This window comes from Oncorhynchus clarkii, unplaced genomic scaffold (genome assembly GCF_045791955.1).
Source record: "Oncorhynchus clarkii lewisi isolate Uvic-CL-2024 unplaced genomic scaffold, UVic_Ocla_1.0 unplaced_contig_13062_pilon_pilon, whole genome shotgun sequence".
In the NCBI taxonomy this organism is placed as follows: Eukaryota; Metazoa; Chordata; class Actinopteri; order Salmoniformes; family Salmonidae; genus Oncorhynchus; species Oncorhynchus clarkii.
This window is the reverse complement of record NW_027261140.1, coordinates 236,447-251,437: the sequence shown is the minus strand read 5'-3', so window position 1 is coordinate 251,437 and position 14,991 is coordinate 236,447. Positions and strand designations below refer to the sequence as shown.

At 45.2% G+C, this 14,991-nt stretch overlaps 1 protein-coding gene across 1 annotated transcript in view; it reads right to left on the bottom strand.

The window, feature by feature from the left end:
• The window catches only part of LOC139405205 (mitochondrial glutamate carrier 1-like), a 94,898-nt gene extending 87,320 nt beyond the window's left edge, over positions 1 to 7,578 (bottom strand). The window contains exon 1 of the mRNA XM_071147634.1: positions 7,441 to 7,578. The gene's annotated coding sequence lies outside the window, so the exon portion shown is untranslated. The remainder of the gene's footprint in view (positions 1 to 7,440) is intronic.
• Positions 7,579 to 14,991: the final 7,413 nt, after the last annotated feature.

The window sequence follows — 14,991 nt, the reverse complement described above, 5'->3', positions numbered from 1 at the left end:
TGTCTGCCTCTCCCATCTCTACGTCTGCCTCTGTCTTCTCTCCGTCTGTCTCTGTCATCTCTCTGTCTCTCTGCCTCTGTCTCTCTTCCTCTCTCTCTCTCTGCCTCTGTCTCTCTGCCTCTGTCTCTCTGCCTCTGTCTCTCTTCCTCTCTCTCTCTCCACCTAGGCTAAGTACTGTGTTATAGCGATGTGCAAATAATCAAAGTACAAAAGGGAAAATAAATAAAAAATCATGTTTGTTCTTCACTGGTTGCCCTTTTCTTGTGGCAACAGGTCACACATCTTGCTGCTGTGATGAAACACTGTGGTTTTTCACCCAGTAGATATGGGAGTTTATCAAAATTGGATTTGTTTTCAAATTCCTAGTGGATCTGTGTAATCTGAGGGAAATATGTCTCTCTAATATGGTCATACATTGGGCAGGAGGTTAGGAAGTGCAGCTCAGTTTCCACCTCATTTTGTGGGCAGTGAGCACATAGCCTGTCTTCTATTGAGAGCCATGTCTGCCTCAACGCTTTCCTTAAGTTTGGGTCAGTCACAGTGGTCAGGTATTCTGCCACTGTGATTCTACTCTCTGTTTAGGGCCAAGGAGCATTCTAGTTTTCTCTGTTTTGTTGTTAATTCTTTCCAATGTGTCAAATAATTATATTTTAGTTTTCTCATGATTTGGTTGGGTCTAAATGTGTTGCTGTCCTGGGGCTCTGTGTGTTTGTGTTTGTAAACACTGAGAGACTCTGGGTTGAGGTCAGTGATAAAGTAGTCTACAGTACTACTGCCAAGAGATGAGCTGTAGGTGTACCTCACATACGAGTCTCCTCGAAGCCCAACATTGACAATGTACAGACCCAGCAAGTGACAGAGCTGCAGGAGTTGTGACCCATTTTTGTGGGTTGTTTTGTCATTGTTGTGTCTAAGGGGCATATTTGGGAGGGAATGCTGTCACCTCCAGGTAGGTGTTTGTCCCCCTGTGTGCTGAGGGTGTCAGGTTCTGGTCCAGTTCTGGCAATTAGGTTTCCACAGACTAGTACATGTCCCTGGTCCTGGAAATGGTTGATCTCCCCCTCCAGGATGGAGAAGCTGTCATCGTTAAAGTATGGGGATTATATTGGGGGTAAATGTTGTAGGTAGAACACAGGAGGACATTTTTATCTGTTGGGGTTAGGGTTAGTGGGGTTGTCGATAGTGTCTATAGTGGGGTTGTCTATAGTGTCTATAGTGGGGTTGTCTATAGTGTCTATAGTGTGGTTGTCTATAGTGGGTTTGTCTATAGTGTGGCTGTCTATAGTGTCTATAGTGGGGTTGTCTATATTGGGGTTGTCTATAGTGGGGTTGTCTATAGTGTCTATAGTGGGGTTGTCTATAGTGTCTATAGTGTGGTTGTCTATAGTGGGGTTGTCTATAGTGTGGTTGTCTATAGCGGGGTTGTCTATAGTGGGGTTGTCTATAGTGGGGTCGTCTATAGTGTCTATAGTGTGGTTGTCTATAGTGGGGTTGTCTATAGTGTGGTTGTCTATAGCGGGGTTGTCTATAGTGGGGTTGTCTATAGTGGGGTTGTCTATAGTGGGGTTGTCTATAGTGTCTATAGTGTGGTTGTCTAAAGTGTCTATAGTGTCGATAGTGGGGTTGTCTATAGTTTCTATAGTGGGGTTGTCTATAGTGTCTATAGTGGGTTTGTCTATAGTGTCTATAGTGGGGTTGTCTATAGTGGGGTTGTCTATAGTGTCTATAGTGGGTTTGTCTATAGTGTCTATAGTGGGGTTGTCTATAGTGTCTATAGTGGGTTTGTCTATATTGTCTATAGTGGGGTTGTCTATAGTGTCTATAGTGGGGTTGTCTATAGTGTCTATAGTGGGGTTGTCTATAGTGTCTATAGTGGGGTTGTCTATAGTTTCTATAGTGGGGTTGTCTATAGTGTCTATAGTGGGTTTGTCTATAGTGTCTATAGTGGGGTTGTCTATAGTGGCGTTGTCTATAGTGTCTATAGTGGGGTTGTCTATAGTGGGGTTGTCTATAGTGTCTATAGTGTGGTTGTCTATAGTGTCTATAGTGGGGTTGTCTATCGTGTCTATAGTGGGGTTGTCTATAGTGGGGTTGTCTATAGTGTCTATAGTGGGGTTGTCTATAGTGGGGTTGTCTATAGTGTCTATAGTGGGGTTGTCTATAGTGTCTATAGTGGGGTTGTCTATAGTGGGGTTGTCTATAGTGTCTATAGTGGGGTTGTCTATAGTGTCTATAGTGGGGTTGTCTATAGTGTCTATAGTGTGGTTGTCTATAGTGGGTTTGTCTATAGTGTGGCTGTCTATAGTGTCTATAGTGGGGTTGTCTATATTGGGGTTGTCTATAGTGGGGTTGTCTATAGTGTCTATAGTGGGGTTGTCTATAGTGTCTATAGTGTGGTTGTCTATAGTGGGGTTGTCTATAGTGTGGTTGTCTATAGCGGGGTTGTCTATAGTGGGGTTGTCTATAGTGGGGTTGTCTATAGTGTCTATAGTGTGGTTGTCTATAGTGGGGTTGTCTATAGTGTGGTTGTCTATAGCGGGGTTGTCTATAGTGGGGTTGTCTATAGTGGGGTTGTCTATAGTGTCTATAGTGTGGTTGTCTAAAGTGTCTATAGTGTCGATAGTGGGGTTGTCTATAGTTTCTATAGTGGGGTTGTCTATAGTGTCTATAGTGGGTTTGTCTATAGTGTCTATAGTGGGGTTGTCTATAGTGGGGTTGTCTATAGTGTCTATAGTGGGTTTGTCTATAGTGTCTATAGTGGGGTTGTCTATAGTGTCTATAGTGGGTTTGTCTATATTGTCTATAGTGGGGTTGTCTATAGTGTCTATAGTGGGGTTGTCTATAGTGTCTATAGTGGGGTTGTCTATTGTGTCTATTGTGGGTTTGTCTATAGTTTCTATAGTGGGGTTGTCTATAGTGTCTATAGTGGGTTTGTCTATAGTGTCTATAGTGGGGTTGTCTATAGTGGCGTTGTCTATAGTGTCTATAGTGGGGTTGTCTATAGTGGGGTTGTCTATAGTGTCTATAGTGTGGTTGTCTATAGTGTCTATAGTGGGGTTGTCTATCGTGTCTATAGTGGGGTTGTCTATAGTGGGGTTGTCTATAGTGTCTATAGTGGGGTTGTCTATAGTGGGGTTGTCTATAGTGTCTATAGTGGGGTTGTCTATAGTGTCTATAGTGGGGTTGTCTATAGTGGGGTTGTCTATAGTGTCTATAGTGGGGTTGTCTATAGTGTCTATAGTGGGGTTGTCTATAGTGGGGTTGTCTATAGTGTCTATAGTGGGGTTGTCTATAGTGTCTATAGTGGGGTTGTCTATAGTGTCTATAGTGGGGTTGTCTATAGTGTCTATAGTGGGGCTGTCTATAGTGTCTATAGTGGGGTTGTCTATAGTGGGGTTGTCTATAGTGTCTATAGTGGGGTTGTCTATAGTGTCTATAGTGGGGTCGTCTATAGTGTCTATAGTGTGGTTGTCTATAGTGGGGTTGTCTATAGTGTCTATAGTGGGGTTGTCTATAGTGGGGTTGTCTATAGTGTCTATAGTGGGGTTGTCTATAGTGTCTATAGTGGGGTTGTCTATAGTGGGGTTGTCTATAGTGTCTATAGTGGGGTTGTCTATAGTGTGGTTGTCTATAGTGTCTATAGTGGGGTTGTCTATAATGTGGTTGTCTATGTGTCTATAGTGTGGTTGTCTATAATGTGGTTGTCTATAATGTGGTTGTCTATGTGTCTATAGTGTGGTTGTCTATAATGTGGTTGTCTATAATGTGGTTGTCTATAGTGCGGACTCTCCTTCACTGCAGCCGGCGTGAGTAAAACATTTAAACGTGTCAACCCTAGCAAGGCTGCAGGCCCAGACGGCATCCCCAGCCGCACCCTCAGAGCATGCACAGACCAGCTGGCCGGTGTGTTTACGGACATATTCAATCAATCCCTATACCAGTCTGTTGTCCCCACATGCTTCAAGAGGGCCACCATTGTTCCTGTTCCCAAGAAAGCTAAGGTAACTGAGCTAAACGACTACCGCTCCGTATCACTCAATTCCGTCATCATGAAGTGCTTTGAGAGACTAGTCAAGGACCATATCACCTCCACCCTACCTGACACCCTAGACCCACTCCAATTTGCTTACCGCCCAAATAGGTCCACAGACGACGCAATCGCAACCACACTGCACACTGCCCTAACCCATCTGGACATGAGGAATACCTATGTGAGAATGCTGTTCATCGACTACAGCTCAGCATTTAACAGCATAGTACCCTCCAAACTCATCATCAAGCTTGAGACCCTGGGTCTCGACCCCGCCCTGTGCAACTGGGTACTGTACTTCCCGACGGGCCGCCCCCAGGTGGTGAGGGTAGGCAACAACATCTCCTCCCCGCTGATCCTCAACACTGGGGCCCCACAAGGGTGCGTTCTGAGCCCTCTCCTGTACTCCCTGTTCACCCACGACTGCGTGGCCACGCACGCCTCCAACTCAATCATCAAGTTTGCAGACGACACTACAATGGTAGGCTTGATTACCAATAACGACGAGACGACCTACAGGGAGGAGGTGAGGGCCCTCGGAGTGTGGTGTCAGGAAACTAACCTCACACTCAACGTCAACAAAACAAAGGAGATGATCGTGGACTTCAGGAAACAGCAGAGGGAGCACCCCCCTATCCACGTCAACGGGACAGTAGTGGAAAGGGTAGTAAGTTTTAAGTTCCTCGGCGTACACATCACGGACAAACTGAATTGGTCCACCCACACAGACAGCGGGGTGAAGAAGGCGCAGCAGCGCCTCTTCAACCTCAGGAGGCTGAAGAAATTCGGCTTGTCACCAAAAGCACTCACAAACTTCTACAGATGCACAATCGAGAGCATCCTGTCGGGCTGTATCATCGCCTGGTACGGCAACTGCTAGTGAGGTCTGCACAACGCATCACACTACTACCTGCCCTCCAGGACACCTACACCACCCTACACTACACCACCTACACCACCCGATGTCACAAGGACAACAACCACCCGAGCCACTGCCTGTTCACCCCGCTATCATCCAGAAAGCGAGGTCAGTACAGGTGCATCAAAGCAGGGATGCAGGTTTTGCTCGCCTGAGGTAGAGTATCTCATGATAAGCTGAAGACCACACTATTTATCAAGAGAGTTTTCATCTATATTTTTCATAGCTGTCTACATACCACCACAGTGAGCCTGGCACTAAGAACACCCTCAATGAGCTGTGTTCCGCCATAAGCAAACAGGAAAATGCTTACTCCTACCCTGGGACTAAACACCTCCCTCTGCAACTGGATCCTGGACTTCCTGACGGGCCGCTCCCAGGTGGTAAGGGTATGTAACAACATCTGCCACGCTGATCCTCAACACGGGTGACCCTCAGGGGTGCATGCTCAGTCCCATCCTGTACTCCCTGTTTACTCATGACTGCATGGCCAGGCACGACTCCGACGCCATCATTAAGTTTGCTGATGACACAACAATGGAAGGCCTGTTCCCCAACAATGATGAGACAGCCTTTAGGGAGGAGGTCAGAGACCTGACCGTGTGGTGCCAGGACAACAACCTCTCCCTCAACGTGATCAAGACAAAGAAGATGATTGTGGACTACAGGAAAAAGAGGACCGAGCACGCCCCCATTCTCATCAACGGGGATATAGTGGAGCAGGTTGAGAGCTTCAAGTTCCTTGGTGTCCACATCACCAACAAACAAACATGGTCCACGACGAAACCTATTCCCCCTTAGGAGACTGAAAAGATTTGGCATGGGTCCTCAGATCCTCAAAAAGTTCTACATCTGCACCATCGAGAGCATCCTGACGGGTTGCATCACTGCCTGGTATGGCAACTGCTCGGCCTCCAACCGCAAGGCACTACAGAGGGTAGTGTGAACGGCCCAGTACATCACTGGGGCAAAGCTTCCTGCCATCCAGGACCTCTATACCAGGCGGTGTCAGAGGAAGGCCCTACAAATTGCCAAAGACTCCAGCCATCTTAGTCATAGACTGTTCTCTCTACTACCACATGGCAAGCGGTACCGGAGCGCCATTGACTCTGTACCGTTACCCTCCTGCAAATAGTCTCACTATTGTTATTTTACTGCTGCTCTTTAATTACTTGTTACTTTAATTTCTTATTCTTATTTGTACTGCATTGTTGGTTAGAGGCTCGTAAGTAAGCATTTCACTGTTGTATTCAGCATTTCACTGTAAGGTCTACTACACCTGATGTATTCGGCACATGTGACTAATACAATTTGATTTGACATTACCAACCCTAACAGATAGGCATCCTTCTTTCCATTCATCAAAGGCGGCCGGCCGGTAATTGGGGAGGACAGGCTCATAGTAGTGGCTGGAATGGCATCCAGCACTTCTAACATATGGTTCCCATGTGTTTGACACCATTCTATTCACTCGTTCCAGCCAATTATAATGAGCCTTTCTCCCCTCAGCTACCTCCTGTGTTCAAAGGCATGGATATCACAGGTTATCAGTCCGAGGACAGGACTCAAATCATTTCACAGCTGCAATAGAATGGTCGACCACCTGAATGGTACTGTCTCGCACCATCCTACAGTCCTGCAGTGTCTGACATGCTAGAATTCAAATCGTGCTACAAGTCTTGAATGTAGCAGAATGGATAATAAGCCAAAGGTCACACTACACACACACACACACACACACACACACACACACACACACACACGCAATTACGGATGATCACAACTGCCGCAATTTGAGTTGTAATATCCTCTACTCACGCACTCTCCTTCTCTCCCATTCGCTGTCGCGCACACACCGGCATCTGACGTTGACTTCAGGCGGTCACGACAATCATCACGCCCTCCCTCTAACCAGACACACACAGCCTGCCTGCTACAGGTCTACATGGCCTGGGAGGGAAACATGAACCGCTAACCCGGGGATAAAAACACATCTGGACCCGGTCAGAGCTACCAAATCAGCATTTCCCGAGCAAATCCGTGTCCTCACGGCTACCAGCAGAGGCGTTGGATGTCAGATCGGTCGGCCCATTGTAGCCTACGTTATAGCATGTGGAGAGGCGGCAAAGAGTCGCAATAACCACACCGCTATTTAATTGATAGGCTACCGGTATACTGTTACTTCAACCATCTTCCATACGTCAAATCAAAGGCTATTCACGTCACATCACAATCATATCTTGGCACACAACGGGAAATGATGTGCTGTTTACTGAGAGGAAGAGATTGCCACAAAATAACTTAAATGTTACTCACAACATTTTGTAATGCAACTATATTTTTTTTGTGATTCCTCAAAAGTCAATATGCATCCATATTTCTCAGGTAGGGTAAATTAGAGCAGGCTACTATCATTTCTCCGTTATCCATATAAAGACAATGCTGTGTCAGAAATACTTCCATTCTAATAGTTAACCCTCTATTCACGTACCGTGTTGTGCAGTTTCCGTTGTTTCAGATGGATAATATCTGGGGTTAAAAATTGCTTTTCCCTCTCGTGTCCTTGTCGCTTGACAGTCTGCTTCGCCAACCTGCTGGTGTGTTACTAGCGTTGGTGTCCCTTTGAGGTGAAGAGTAAGGAGAGAGAGGGGGAGCAAACGAGCAACGGAGGGAGAAGAGAAGGGCTGGTTGGTTGGTGATTATGGAAACGACTCGTAAAAAAGGGAATAACAAGGATCTATGTCCTCTAGTGGTAGGTCCAGGGATTTGCATGTACAACCTAACGGTACATTTCCAGTGACCGCAACAGTGTGCGTGTAGCCGAGGAGAAGAGTTGGGAAAAGGGAGGACGTGAAGGCACACCGCATCATCGTGACGATTATTTTAAACCCAGTGACCTTGAGAATAAAAGATCAATCGAGAGACTCTTGATAGGGACGCCATGGATTACCGTCGACTGGATAGAATAGAATAGAATTGGATAGAATGGGATAGAATATAATAGAATGGGATAGGGTTGAATAGAATGGGATAGAATAGAATGGGATAGGATTGAATAGAATGGGATAGAATAGAATATAATATAATAGAATAGAATGGGATAGGGTTGAATAGAATGGGATAGAATAGAATGGGATAGGATTGAATAGAATGGGATAGAATAGAATAGAATGGGATAGGGTTGGAATAGAATGGGATAGAATAGAATATAATGGGATAGAATAGAATAGAATGGGATAGGGTTGAATAGAATGGGATAGGGTTGACTAGAATGGGATAGAATAGAATAGAATGGGATAGAATATAATAGAATGGGATAGAATAGAATAGAATGGGATAGAATAGAATAGAATGGGATAGGGTTGGAATAGAATGGGATAGAATGGGATAGAATAGAATAGAATGGGATAGGGTTGAATAGAATGGGATAGAATATAATGGGATATAATAGAATAGAATGGGATAGGGTTGAATAGAATGGGATAGGGTTGAATAGAATGGGATAGAATTTAATAGAATAGGATAGAGTTGAATAGAATGGGATAGGGTTGAATAGAATAGAATAGAATGGGATAGGGTTGAATAGAATGGGATAGAATAGAATGGGATAGGATTGAATATAATGGGATAGAATAGAACAGAATGGGATAGGGTTGGAATAGAATGGGATAGAATAGAATATAATGGGATAGAATAGAATAGAATGGGATAGGGTTGAATAGAATGGGATAGAATAGAATAGAATGGGATAGAATAGAATAGAATGGGATAGAATAGAATAGAATAGAATGGGATAGGGTTGGAATAGAATGGGATAGAATAGAATAGAATGGGATAGGGTTGAATAGAATGGGATAGAATATAATAGAATGGGATAGGGTTGAATAGAATGGGATAGGGTTGAATATAATGGGATAGGGTTGAATAGAATGGGATAGAATAGAATAGAATGGGATAGAATAGAATAGAATGGGATAGGGTTGAATAGAATGGGATAGAATAGAATAGAATGGGATAGAATAGAATAGAATGGGATAGGGTTGAATAGAATGGGATAGAATAGAATAGAATCAGAATCTACCTGATGGAACACTGTCTGTGTGTATAGTCTACCTGATGGAACACTGTCTGTGTGTATAGTCTACCTGATGGAACACTGTCTATGTGTATAGTCTACCTGATGGAACACTGTCTGTGTGTATAGTCTACCTGATGGAACACGGTCTATGTGTATAGTCTACCTGATGGAACACTGTCTATGTGTATAGTCTACCTGATGGAACACTGTCTATGTGTATAGTCTACCTGATGGAACACTGTCTATGTGTATAGTCTACCTGATGGAACACTGTCTATGTGTATAGTCTACCTGATGGAACACTGTCTATGTGTATAGTCTACCTGATGGAACACTGTCTATGTGTATAGTCTACCTGATGGAACACTGTCTGTGTATCGTCTACCTGATGGAACACTGTCTATGTGTATAGTCTACCTGATGGAACACTGTCTGTGTATCGTCTACCTGATGGAACACTGTCTGTGTATCGTCTACCTGATGGAACACTGTCTATGTGTATAGTCTACCTGATGGAACACTGTCTGTGTATCGTCTACCTGATGGAACACTGTCTATGTGTATAGTCTACCTGATGGAACACTGTCTGTGTATAGTCTACCTGGTGGAACACTGTCTATGTGTATAGTCTACCTGATGGAACACTGTCTATGTGTATAGTCTACCTGATCGAACACTGTCTATGTGTATAGTCTACCTGATGGAACAATGTCTGTGTATCGTCTACCTGATGGAACACGGTCTATGTGTATAGTCTACCTGATGGAACACTGTCTGTGTATAGTCTACCTGATGGAACACTGTCTGTGTATAGTCTACCTGATGGAACACTGTCTGTGTATAGTCTACCTGATGGAACACTGTCTGTGTATAGTCTACCTGATGGAACACTGTCTGTGTATAGTCTACCTGATGGAACACTGTCTGTGTATAGTCTTCATGGGTCTTCACAGCCCAGGGATCGAACCCGGGTCTGTAGTGACGCCTCTAGCACTGTGATGCAGTGTTTTAGACCTCTGTGCCACTCGGGACGCCCCCATTTATTTCAGTTGTAGTTCCAGCCCTGCTCAGCTGCAGAGAGGGTGGCCCCACACTAGGCACATATGGCTGCCTTACACTTGACTAACTGGGACACCCGCCGAGTGTAGTACGGTCTGGATACCACTATAACCCACCAGCCACTATCATCTCCTTCCGCTGTTCAAATGGTGGCTGTAGCACAGAGAAGAAGGAAACCTAAATATGTTCCTGGACTGGTGTTTCATGGTTACTGTCAGCTCCTGTCTCCCGGGAACCTCTAGTGCACAATCTGTGCTTGCCTTGCTGATGAACAGACAGATCCCATTAACGGGCTGATCACCCTTGTGTTCCAGTATTGTTATCATTCCATTAACGGGCTGATCACCCTTGTGTTCCAGTCCTGTTATCATTCCATTAACGGCCTGGTCACCCTTGTGTTCCAGTCTTGTCCTGTTATCATTCCATTAACGGGCTGATCACCCTTGTGTTCCAGTCTTGTCCTGTTAGCATTCCATTAACGGCCTGGTCACCCTTGTGTTCCAGTCCTGTTATCATTCCATTAACGGACTGATCACCCTTGTGTTCCAGTCTTGTCTCGTTATCATTCCATTAACGGACTGATCACCCTTGTGTTCCAGTCCTGTTATCATTCCATTAACGGCCTGGTCACCCTTGTGTTCCAGACATGTTATCATTCCATGAACGGACTGATCACCCTTGTGTTCCAGTCCTGTTATCATTCCATTAACGGGCGGATCACCCTTGTGTTCCAGTCCTGTTATCATTCCATTAACGGACTGGTCACCCTTGTGTTCCAGTCTTGTTATCATTCCATTAACGGACTGGTCACCCTTGTGTTCCAGTCCTGTTATCATTCCATTAATGGACTGGTCACCCTTGTGTTCCAGTCCTGTTATCATTCCATTAACGGACTGATCACCCTTGTGTTCCAGTCCTGTTATCATTCCATTAATGGACTGATCACCCTTGTGTTCCAGTCCTGTTATCATTCCATTAACGGACTGATCACCCTTGTGTTCCAGTCCTGTTATCATTCCATTAACGGACTGATCACCGTTGTGTTCCAGTCAGGTCCTGTTATCATTCCATTAACGGCCTGATCACCCTTGTGTTCCAGTCCTGTTATCATTCCATTAATGGACTGGTCACCCTTGTGTTCCAGTCCTGTTATCATTCCATTAACGGACTGGTCACCCTTGTGTTCCAGTCAGGGCCTGTTATCATTCCATTAACGGCCTGGTCACCCTTGTGTTCCAGTCCTGTTATCATTCCATTAATGGACTGGTCACCCTTGTGTTCCAGTCAGGTCCTGTTATCATTCCATTAACGGCCTGGTCATCCTTGTGTTCCAGTCCTGTTATCATTCCATTAACGGACTGGTCACCCTTGTGTTCCAGTCCTGTTATCATTCCATTAACGGCCTGGTCACCCTTGTGTTCCAGTCCTGTTATCATTCCATTAACGGACTGATCACCCTTGTGTTCCAGTCTTGTCCTGTTATCATTCCATTAACGGACTGATCACCCTTGTGTTCCAGTCCTGTTATCATTCCATTAACGGCCTGGTCACCCTTGTGTTCCAGTCCTGTTATCATTCCATTAACGGACTGATCACCCTTGTGTTCCAGTCCTGTTATCATTCCATTAACGGGCGGATCACCCTTGTGTTCCAGTCCTGTTATCATTCCATTAACGGACTGGTCACCCTTGTGTTCCAGTCTTGTTATCATTCCATTAACGGACTGGTCACCCTTGTGTTCCAGTCCTGTTATCATTCCATTAACGGACTGGTCACCCTTGTGTTCCAGTCCTGTTATCATTCCATTAACGGACTGATCACCCTTGTGTTCCAGTCCTGTTATCATTCCATTAATGGACTGATCACCCTTGTGTCCAGTCCTGTTATCATTCCATTAACGGACTGATCACCCTTGTGTTCCAGTCAGGTCCTGTTATCATTCCATTAACGGCCTGGTCACCCTTGTGTTCCAGTCCTGTTATCATTCCATTAATGGACTGGTCAGCCTTGTGTTCCAGTCCTGTTATCATTCCATTAACGGACTGGTCACCCTTGTGTTCCATTCAGGTCCTGTTATCATTCCATTAACGGCCTGGTCACCCTTGTGTTCCAGTCCTGTTATCATTCCATTAATGGACTGGTACCCTTGTGTTCCAGTCAGGTCCTGTTATCATTCCATGAACGGACTGATCACCCTTGTGTTCCAGTCCTGTTATCATTCCATTAACGGACTGGTCACCCTTGTGTTCCAGTCCTGTTATCATTCCATTAATGGACTGGTCACCCTTGTGTTCCAGTCCTGTTATCATTCCATTAACGGACTGGTCACCCTTGTGTTCCAGTCAGGGCCTGTTATCATTCCATTAACGGCCTGGTCACCCTTGTGTTCCAGTCCTGTTATCATTCCATTAATGGACTGGTCACCCTTGTGTTCCAGTCAGGTCCTGTTATCATTCCATTAACGGCCTGGTCATCCTTGTGTTCCAGTCCTGTTATCATTCCATTAACGGACTGATCACCCTTGTGTTCCAGTCCTGTTATCATTCCATTAACGGACTGGTCACCCTTGTGTTCCAGTCCTGTTATCATTCCATTAACGGCCTGGTCACCCTTGTGTTCCAGTCCTGTTATCATTCCATTAACGGACTGATCACCCTTGTGTTCCAGTCTTGTCCTGTTATCATTCCATTAACGGACTGATCACCCTTGTGTTCCAGTCCTGTTATCATTCCATTAACGGCCTGGTCACCCTTGTGTTCCAGTCCTGTTATCATTCCATTAACGGACTGATCACCCTTGTGTTCCAGTCCTGTTATCATTCCATTAACGGGCGGATCACCCTTGTGTTCCAGTCCTGTTATCATTCCATTAACGGACTGGTCACCCTTGTGTTCCAGTCCTGTTATCATTCCATTAACGGACTGATCACCCTTGTGTTCCAGTCCTGTTATCATTCCATTAATGGACTGATCACCCTTGTGTCCAGTCCTGTTATCATTCCATTAACGGACTGATCACCCTTGTGTTCCAGTCAGGTCCTGTTATCATTCCATTAACGGCCTGGTCACCCTTGTGTTCCAGTCCTGTTATCATTCCATTAATGGACTGGTCAGCCTTGTGTTCCAGTCCTGTTATCATTCCATTAACGGACTGGTCACCCTTGTGTTCCATTCAGGTCCTGTTATCATTCCATTAACGGCCTGGTCACCCTTGTGTTCCAGTCCTGTTATCATTCCATTAATGGACTGGTCACCCTTGTGTTCCAGTCAGGTCCTGTTATCATTCCATGAACGGACTGATCACCCTTGTGTTCCAGTCCTGTTATCATTCCATTAATGGACTGGTCACCCTTGTGTTCCAGTCTTGTTATCATTCCATTAACGGACTGGGCACCCTTGTGTTCCAGTCCTGTTATCATTCCATTAATGGACTGGTCACCCTTGTGTTCCAGTCCTGTTATCATTCCATTAATGGACTGGTCACCCTTGTGTTCCAGTCATGTTATCATTCCATTAACGGACTGATCACCCTTGTGTTCCAGTCCTGTTATCATTCCATTAATGGACTGGTCACCCTTGTGTTCCAGTCCTGTTATCATTCCATTAACGGACTGATCACCCTTGTGTTCCAGTCCTGTTATCATTCCATTAACGGACTGATCACCCTTGTGTTCCAGTCCTGTTATCATTCCATTAACGGGCGGATCACCCTTGTGTTCCAGTCCTGTTATCATTCCATTAACGGACTGGTCACCCTTGTGTTCCAGTCTTGTTATCATTCCATTAACGGACTGGTCACCCTTGTGTTCCAGTCCTGTTATCATTCCATTAATGGACTGGTCACCCTTGTGTTCCAGTCCTGTTATCATTCCATTAATGGACTGATCACCCTTGTGTTCCAGTCCTGTTATCATTCCATTAACGGACTGATCACCCTTGTGTTCCAGTCCTGTTATCATTCCATTAATGGACTGATCACCCTTGTGTTCCAGTCAGGTCCTGTTATCATTCCATTAACGGCCTGATCACCCTTGTGTTCCAGTCCTGTTATCATTCCATTAATGGACTGGTCACCCTTGTGTTCCAGTCCTGTTATCATTCCATTAACGGACTGGTCACCCTTGTGTTCCAGTCAGGGCCTGTTATCATTCCATTAACGGCCTGGTCACCCTTGTGTTCCAGTCCTGTTATCATTCCATTAATGGACTGGTCACCCTTGTGTTCCAGTCAGGTCCTGTTATCATTCCATTAACGGCCTGGTCACCCTTGTGTTCCAGTCCTGTTATCATTCCATTAACGGACTGATCACCCTTGTGTTCCAGTCCTGTTATCATTCCATTAACGGACTGGTCACCCTTGTGTTCCAGTCCTGTTATCATTCCATTAACGGCCTGGTCACCCTTGTGTTCCAGTCCTGTTATCATTCCATTAACGGACTGATCACCCTTGTGTTCCAGTCTTGTCCTGTTATCATTCCATTAACGGACTGATCACCCTTGTGTTCCAGTCCTGTTATCATTCCATTAACGGCCTGGTCACCCTTGTGTTCCAGTCCTGTTATCATTCCATTAACGGACTGATCACCCTTGTGTTCCAGTCCTGTTATCATTCCATTAACGGGCGGATCACCCTTGTGTTCCAGTCCTGTTATCATTCCATTAACGGACTGGTCACCCTTGTGTTCCAGTCTTGAAATCATTCCATTAACGGACTGGTCACCCTTGTGTTCCAGTCCTGTTATCATTCCATTAACGGACTGGTCACCCTTGTGTACCAGTCCTGTTATCATTCCATTAACGGACTGATCACCCTTGTGTTCCAGTCCTGTTATCATTCCATTAATGGACTGGTCACCCTTGTGTTCCAGTCCTGTTATCATTCCATTAAGGGACTGGTCACCCTTGTG